This window comes from Cupressus sempervirens, chromosome 2, assembly GCF_028749045.1.
Source record: "Cupressus sempervirens isolate cs-2001-9-10 chromosome 2, ASM2874904v1, whole genome shotgun sequence".
In the NCBI taxonomy this organism is placed as follows: Eukaryota; Viridiplantae; Streptophyta; class Pinopsida; order Cupressales; family Cupressaceae; genus Cupressus; species Cupressus sempervirens.
In genome coordinates, this window is record NC_143119.1 from 716,868,063 (window position 1) to 716,876,588 (window position 8,526).

Here is an 8,526-nt window from a genome sequence, read left to right on the forward strand (position 1 = left end):
TCTCTAAAAATACCATATTTTATATTATACTTAGTAAAATTATAATAAATGATATTTATTAATAGTATAAAACATAACAAATCTAGTTAGCTAGTCCCATGAAAGCTTATTTACAAATAGAAATTTTTTAGAAATATTGTAATGTTTGTCATATGAATTTTAATATTGTATTTAAGACTAAAAGTTTAAGCTCCTAAATTTAAGAATTGTATAATTTATAAAATACTTTTAAAATGAATTCTTTATCTTGTTTATAAATTTGTAATCTTGTTAAGGATAAAATATGTAAATCTTTGGCATGTGCCAAAAATCTCTCTCAACGCCCCATTGTCATCCTATCAAACTAAAAAGGCCTAAAAAAAATAAGGCTCCTCTTTAAAAGAAAGATTCCAAGTAATCTTTTAACTCCTCTAAATCACTTATAACCTTAAAAATAGGGGTCTCTCTACCTTAAAAAACTGAGCTCCCGAGACCACTGCCCAAGACCCTCACTATTATTATATGTTGTTACTGTTTCTCTCAAGGTTACTCTCCGACTTATGAGAAGCTTCAGGGACCACTAAAAATTCTGCCATGTCCAAACCATCCAATTCTGGAAACGTAATCTGAAACCACGCATATAAATCGGCACATGAATCTGAAACGTAAACCGGTCCCCATTCAATTCGACGTATAAATCTGAACCCTAAAGCAGCCCATGAATAGAGGGCCTATCGAAATTCGTCAAACCAGAAACATAATCAACACGGCCCACACAAGCATTTTCTAATTTGAGATAGTGAAGGGCATTATAAACAGGAGGTTATGAAACCCAAAGATCTTCTTCCTATAATGAGTGTTATAAAGTGGTGATCCATCATTCAATCATGGTTCCCGAGAAAGTCTAGACTAGCAGGCGGTGCAGAGAGACTGGTGGCTTGTCATGGTTCAACAGGATGGTGAGGCTGCCAGCTCAAGGTTGAAACAAACTTCAGCCTTATCCTTGCAATTTACAAGCAAGCTCTACAGCTTTCTGAGATTCACATTTGTCTCAAAAGTGGGAGTTTTAGGGTTTGAAAGACAGAGCTCTACAGTATTCTCACATTGAGGGTTTCAAGATTGGAAGAAGCGAGTTCCAAAAGTGGGGGATTTCAAGATCGAGGGTTTTAAGGTTAGAATAGTTGTGAAGGATGGAAAACATGGAGGGGGAGAAGAGGAGTTTGGGGCAATGGATTCTGCTGGTGGGAAATTGTTTGGCCTTGACAATTGGCACAACAGCAGGGCCAATGACGTCGAGATTCTATTTCTTGCATGGCGGGCATCGTAAATGGATGTCTGCATGGTTAGAAACAGGTGGGTGGCCTATTCTCATTTTGCCCATCTGGATATCTTCATGCAAAACACAATCCAGCTACAGGAGCCATGTTACTCCCAAGCTTTTCCTTGCATGTGTTCTCTTGGGTGTTCTCACTGGTGTTGATGATTTCTTCTATGCATGGGGAGTGGCCTATTTGCCCGTCTCAACCTCAGCTCTCTTGATTGCAAGTCAGCTTGGCTTCAATGCTGTTTTTGCATTCCTTCTAGTGAGGCAGAAGTTTACTCCTTATTCAATCAATGCTGTAATCTTGCTCACCTTGGGCTCTGTGATGCTTGCTTTCAATACTGATAGTGATAGGCCTGAAGGAGTCACAACTAAGCAATACTGGATTGGGTTTATGGTCACCCTTGTTGCAGCTGGCCTCTATGGCTTCATTCTTCCTTTGATTGAGCTCACTTATAGGAAAACATCAAGGAAGGTGACTTATTTGCTGGTCATGGAGATGCAACTAATCATGTCCTTTGCTGCCACTGCCTTTTGTACAATTGGCATGGTGGTGAACAAGGATTTTCAGGCTGTTGAGAGGGAGGCCAAGGCTTCTGATGTAGGGGAGATTAAATTCTACATGGTTCTTGTGTGGAATGCAATCTCCTGGCAGCTCTTCTACATTGGGATCTTTGGTGTCATCTTTTTGACTACTTCTTTGTTGAGTGGTGTGCTTATTGCTGTTTTTATACCTGTGAATGAAATTCTGGGAGTGCTCATTTATGGGGAGAAGTTCAATGCTGAGAAAGGTATGGCTCTGGCTATGGCCTTGTGGGGATTTGCCTCATATTTGTATGGGGAGAAGAGAGCTTCCAAGAAAGAAGAAGAGTCGCTTGAAATAGCAAGGCTCGGAGAAGCAAGCAATTTGGAGCTCGGTTTTGAGCATCAGTCCCACCAAACTTAACTCTACCCACTCTGTATTTCCTTGTTTGACTGGGTATCTCTATTTTCTTTATTGAGTGGATTTCTCTATTTTCTTTGTTGCTTGAAATCTGCATGTAGAAAGGATGGAAGTAGAAGGTGAAGCAAGAAACAAACCTTAGTTTCAACTGCAAACATGTAATATCCATTTCTGTGGGTGGATTGATAATTGGTCGAAGCAAAATATTGTAAACCTGTTGCCCCTTTTGAAGGTGTAGAGAAAAACCAAGACCTGTTTCCAATCAGTTCTTTCAGATTCACTTTAGTTAGACAAGCACTTGTGAAATTTATCTCAAGCCAAACACACCTCAATGGAAAATAAAGTAGGCCTTTTGTAAATTGTAGAGGTCTATTTGTATATCTGCTTTTATTGTTACTTCAATTGATTCTTGAGTGGAGTTGGGAATTCTGAGAGTTCAATTGATTCTTGAATGGAGTTGGGAGTTCTGAGAGCTGTAATACAATGTTACCATGGTGATTGCTATTTAAGCATTGTAATAAGCCTTTTTTATTCAATAGTTTAGCCTTGTTTGCCCAAAATCTTCATTATTCTACCATTAACGACACTGTAAGCAAATTGTTCTCTTACAAACACAGATTTAACAAGGCATTTCTTAGCATCAATGTTTCTGATTTGATTCTGCAAGTTTTTATGTTTCAAGTTCATCTCATTTTAAGCTGTCTTTGGAATCTGAAGTTATCCATTTTGTGGAACAGTTTGAACCGTTGGATCAATTCCCATAATCTGTCATTTCATTTCTCTTATAATTGAATGATAGATTCATTATTGTGATAGAAAACATAAATTAACCTTATTTCAAGCATTAACCTGTTTTTCTGTTATTTAGTATCACTTATACTGTAAATTATGCTGAGGAACATTCAATTATATTTGAAGTGAATTCCTTAATATCCGAATGGCTAGCAACTGGTAGGCATAATTAGCAATCATTATAGGTGAGGATAGCAGGGAACATGTGGTGGTATCTAATAATCTGTGAAATCACACATCCCTATCTTCATAAATGCATCCCTTAGTTGATCTACCAGATGGTATGCATGCAGAAACGTAACAAGGTTACGTGTCTTAATTAGAATTCAAGTTTTGGATATAAAAAAAATTGGCCAAATATATAAGGGCATAGGACTGAGTTGTAACTAAGTACCCAATTCTACCAGTCAACCTTGATCATGGAGGCATGGAAAATTGATTAGAGTTGTAGAATCATCATCCACTTGTCCCATTCTTGTGATAAACTAAGCTCAAGAAGAAGCTTATCTTTTTCCTGCCCCACCACCTGGCCTGCAAGGTGTAGTGGCAGCCTATGATTTTTTATAGGGCCAGAGAGTACATTATGGGACGGAAAAGAACATCTCTATCAATTTCTTAATAACTTTTCACATTAATGGTGTTCTTTATGGTAAGGGAAAGGGACACTAGTGGCGCACTCTAGCTCAATTAAATATGAAAGCTACTTTTCAATTATAAGGGAGACGAACACTAGTGGTGGACCTTAGCTCAATTTTATTATTTTATATTTTCAAGCTGCAGTGGCTCACCTAATCTCCTTTAGTTTAGTGGATCTAGAATCTTAAACAAAATGATGTCATTTAGAAAACTAATTCATTGATTAAAATTAAAAGAAAAAACTTGTTTTTAGAAATTGGACATTTTTTTAAATGTATAATTAGCTTATTAATCTCCCATGTCTCAAAATTTGCTTAATATTTGAATGGTGATTGAGTATGACATTGTTCCATTCTAGCACAATGGTGGTACTAGAGTTTTGTGGGACATGGTAGAGTTGCCTGGATTTTTTTAGTGGTGAATGCTTAATATCGACAACATGAGATTTGGTGAATAAAAACTGTATGTGCTGGTTGTGTCACCAAAGTTTTATAAATATTGGGTCGAGTGCCTAAGGCCAATAGTTGATCGATTTATGTAATTATCTTTGTTTCTTTTACAACATTACCAATTGAATATAATTTTTGGACACGGTAAATTTAAAATTTTTGCCTCAACTTTCCAAAGCTTGTCTTAATTGATAACTTAGACTCACCATTACTGTTATAAAGATATATATCGAGGAGGCCCCAAATTCGCTTGGCATTTCACCAACTCAAAATTAATCGTAAAAAAAATTGGATGACCATAATCACCTCAAAAATTACGTAAGATGTGTTATTTAGTGGGCTTTGCCAAATATTTGTATACTATATAAGATTCCTGACGCATTTGCCAAAAAAAAAAGATTGGTATAAAGACATTCAAAGATCAATAAATTTTACTCAATTTGGTTAGTTTTGAATTTTCAACTTCAATTGATATGGAAGTTTCAGACTGTTGAGTGCATTGGTGACTATAATTGACATAAAAGTAAGCGATTAGTTTTTGAAGTGTATTGTGTTATAATATTAGTCTAAATTTATGTGAGCTTTCACCTCTATCAGCCAAACCAGTTATTGGTCAATGGTCACTTCGCAGATGTCAAACATGATGATATCTAGATTTATAATATAGGTTGTAAGGCCAATTGATGAATCATATTATATATAGACTATCATCACTTCTTTAAGAAGTTTATTTTTTGGCAACCTTTATTTTGTTGGAGATGTCAAACAAGTAGAAAAGTAGGACTCTTACATATGGGAAAAGCTAAGAAAAAAAACTTATCATCGTACTTTGGTGGTGGAAATGTTTGTGGTCAAATTAGGAAGGCACATCATCACAAGTAAATTTACAAGATTCATAACCTACATGACATATTGAAGACGGCAATGAACTTGATATCTCAAATTCAGATGAACTTGAAGAAGATTTTACTACCCAGAGATAACAATATTATCAACTTGGGTGACAATGTCAAACATGATGATGGTGCACGTAAGGGTCCAAAACAAAATCCAATTCAAAAAGTAATAAGGAATATAAAAGAGTTCGGAGGTGGGATCTGTCAAGGAATTTTCAAATAGAATAGATGTCAAAGTATTAGTTCACTGAACCAACAAATAATACAATTGAAGGTGAGCCTCTAATAGAATGCATATGTAAGATTTGCCATAGGATAAATAAGGAGGAAAATAGTTGTAGCTAAAAATGGACACCATGGAAAAGCATATAGGTAAAGTTAACTTTAAAAAACTATAGATGAGGTTAAATGATCAGCGATAAAAGGAAAACAATGGAGGAATGTCAACATGTTTGGAATGTCAAAATATTTGATTTTTAGGAGAGAGTACAGACAAAGGCTACTGATGTTATAGACTCTATTGAAGCTTTTCATGGGAAAACACTACAAGTAGAACAAATAAAAAAATTTGATCTATTAATTATTTTCATTTATATTTTGAGAAAAGGGTATGCTATGATAGACTACCCATAAAAGAGGGATTTATTACACTTTTTGAAAGTTTATAACCGTCCTAATAGTCAATGGCCAGTAAACAACGAATGGGAATGGGCAAGTTATCTTGTTCAAGTTGAAAAATAATATGTAAAGGCAAAAACAAAAGAGTCAAACTTTATTGTATTGTCTTTAGAAGAAGTTACAACACTAGATAATACTTCTCAGGTATACATGCATATTAATATTGTACACAATCTTGTTTGCTAACGTTATCTACTATTTGTTGCTAAAATAAAGGATAATGCAACATCTGAAAGAACTAGTAAAGAGTCCTGTAATTGAATAGGGAGGTATGGATGAAACGATGATTGCCAAAAACTTGGTATGTGTAGGAGCAAACGGAGCTTCGATAATGCAAGGTCACAGGAATGGCCTTTCCACAAAGATACAAAGTTATTATTTTTTCCATGTTATTTGGAATTTAGTGCATAGCCTACATAATGAATCTAGCTTATGGAGTTATGAGAAAGCATGCTCCAATAAAAAATTTAAAGTTTTAATCAAAGAGATCTACCAACACTAATGTCATAGTTTCAAACAACTCAAGAAATTTTAACACTTTTTCAAATCATTGTGATGGGAAAACACTTGTTAAGGATAATGATACTAGATGGACCTCTTTGGATGGACTTATGCATTGAGTTTTTTCAGAATATCCATCCTTTCTTGGACTAATAAACTCATTTGTGATGAAGTAGGGCTACCAAAATTTCCTAACCTACTTTAGAGGTTAAGTAATGTAGAGACACTCTTAACTTTAGCAACTCTTTTTCACAATGCTAGAGGAAATGAGGGATATAATGAAAAAGACCTACCAAAGAGCTATGTGTATGACAAAATATGCTAAGTTGCATAAAATGTCATGCCCGATCCTCAATAATTTGTATCAATTCTAACCAATGTTTTGTGATGTAAAATTTTCCAATTGGAAGACAATCACAAATGTGAACAATCTCTACAAATTTTTTTAGATCGGTGTAAATGAGATTTATTTGCCAATGTACATAGAAATGAGATACCAATGCACTACTTTGCAAGAGTTGAGGCTGAGGAACCAAGATAGAACCCCAAGAAGTGACTATCAAGTGTTATAAGATAAGCCTTTATCAAGATCGTTAAGTCTATAAATGCTTATGTAAATCAAATTTCCTATAATCTTTCCTCGTGGATTAGAATAAGATTCCCTACAAAAAAACTACTTGAATCCATGTCTATTATGTTCCCTCATATTGGAGTCTCAACAATTCAAATAATTTTTGAGAGATAAGTTACTAGCTTTGATAAATCACTTTTTAAAAACTAAAATGGAGTAACTATAAATGGAAATTTAGATGAATCTCATTTGAGAGAGCAATTAGGTAATTTCTCATACACAATGAGGGAATAAATAATATAAAAGTATGGAAAACCCTCACAAAGAGGGCTTGGTAACAAGACTTTGGAAAAATATAGCTTCGGGGGAAATGTTGAGTGATTCAATATCAAAAAAATTCAAGCTTACTAATTTATGTCTCACTTTGATATTGCATTTGGTGGAGGATGAGAGAGTTTTTAGTTCTTTAGAGTTCTTGAATTCAAAGCTAAGAAAAAAACTAGACAATAATTTTTTAACAATTTGATTGTCTATTGATTCATCTTCTTGATCTTCTTCCCAAATTTCTCCAAAATTTCCTCCCCTTCCCTTAGTCTCTGATATTTTTGAATGTAGATGATTTTGTTAATAAGGTATGAATCCAGTTGTTAATTCCCTTGGATGCCAAATATCTCTAACCAGTTGTGTGGACTTTTTGCAAAATTTGTTTTGCAATATCCTCTCTGGAATATAGATATTTTTTCTTCTCAATGTGTTGTTTGAGCTTACCAAAAGATTCTCTTAGACTTTTAGTAAATTCAATCCATTCATACAACCTCTCACTACTCTACATTATTTGTTCCTAAAGTTCTTGTTTTCATTTTAGATATTTGACTGTATTTTTTACCTTATTATTTAATCTATCCTTTTTAATTGTAGTGTTTGCCTCTTGTATCTCTTGTTTCAATTTTGACAACTAGTCATCACTATATTTTCTTATTTCCTCTACTTTGTCTTCCCAGTATTTTTCTTTTTTTCCCCCTACTCCAATTCCTCTAATTTTTTATTTGTCACGACAACACACTCTAGGATTTTATATAAACCTATTGAGGTGGATTTTTTCGCTCTCATCCAAATTCTCTCTCAATATTTTTAGTTTTGCATCCATCTATTCTTTTTGTGCAATTACTTTAGTGGAGACATATTTTGTATCCTTTTCTCTAATTATTTGCACTTGTTATGTGATGCTTCCTGCTTTTCTTTTTAGTTTATCTTGTATACGTGTAACTTTTCCATTAGCTTCTCCAAATTTCTAGAACCTCTCTCTCTATTTTGAGTAGTGAAGTGTAGATCACTTCATCGGTCATTTTTACCACATTGATTTTGTCCACATTTTTTAGATTTCCACTTTCCTAAGAAGAAATCCAGAAGGATATATCTAACACTCTCATGGACTATTATCTTTAGCAAGGCACATAATAACCATGAACTCTCATTTTTTTTGTTTGCATCAGATGTGGGAAATATTCCATTCAATGTAATTTCTTCATTGTGAGCTGCGATAGTTGCATCCCTCTTCAATGTCTTCTAATTTTGTCTCTTCCTATATTTTATTTGTCCAAATTTAGTAAAAAAATATTGTATAAAAAAAATGTGGTTGTTGAGGCAATTAAATGTGTGAAAGATGAAATAGAACTTGCTTTGATTTATGCACCTCCAACTATGCCTATGATTCTAACTATTATATTTTGAGAATTAGCAACACCCATTCCTAATCCTAT

General features: G+C 34.3%; 1 pseudogene across 1 annotated transcript; it reads left to right on the forward strand.

The window, feature by feature from the left end:
• The first annotated feature begins 521 nt into the window (after positions 1–521).
• On the forward strand, positions 522–2,803 carry LOC149575382 (purine permease 3 pseudogene; annotated as a pseudogene). Its single transcript, XR_016360162.1, has one exon. The product of XR_016360162.1 is annotated as a purine permease 3 pseudogene (transcript).
• Positions 2,804–8,526: the final 5,723 nt, after the last annotated feature.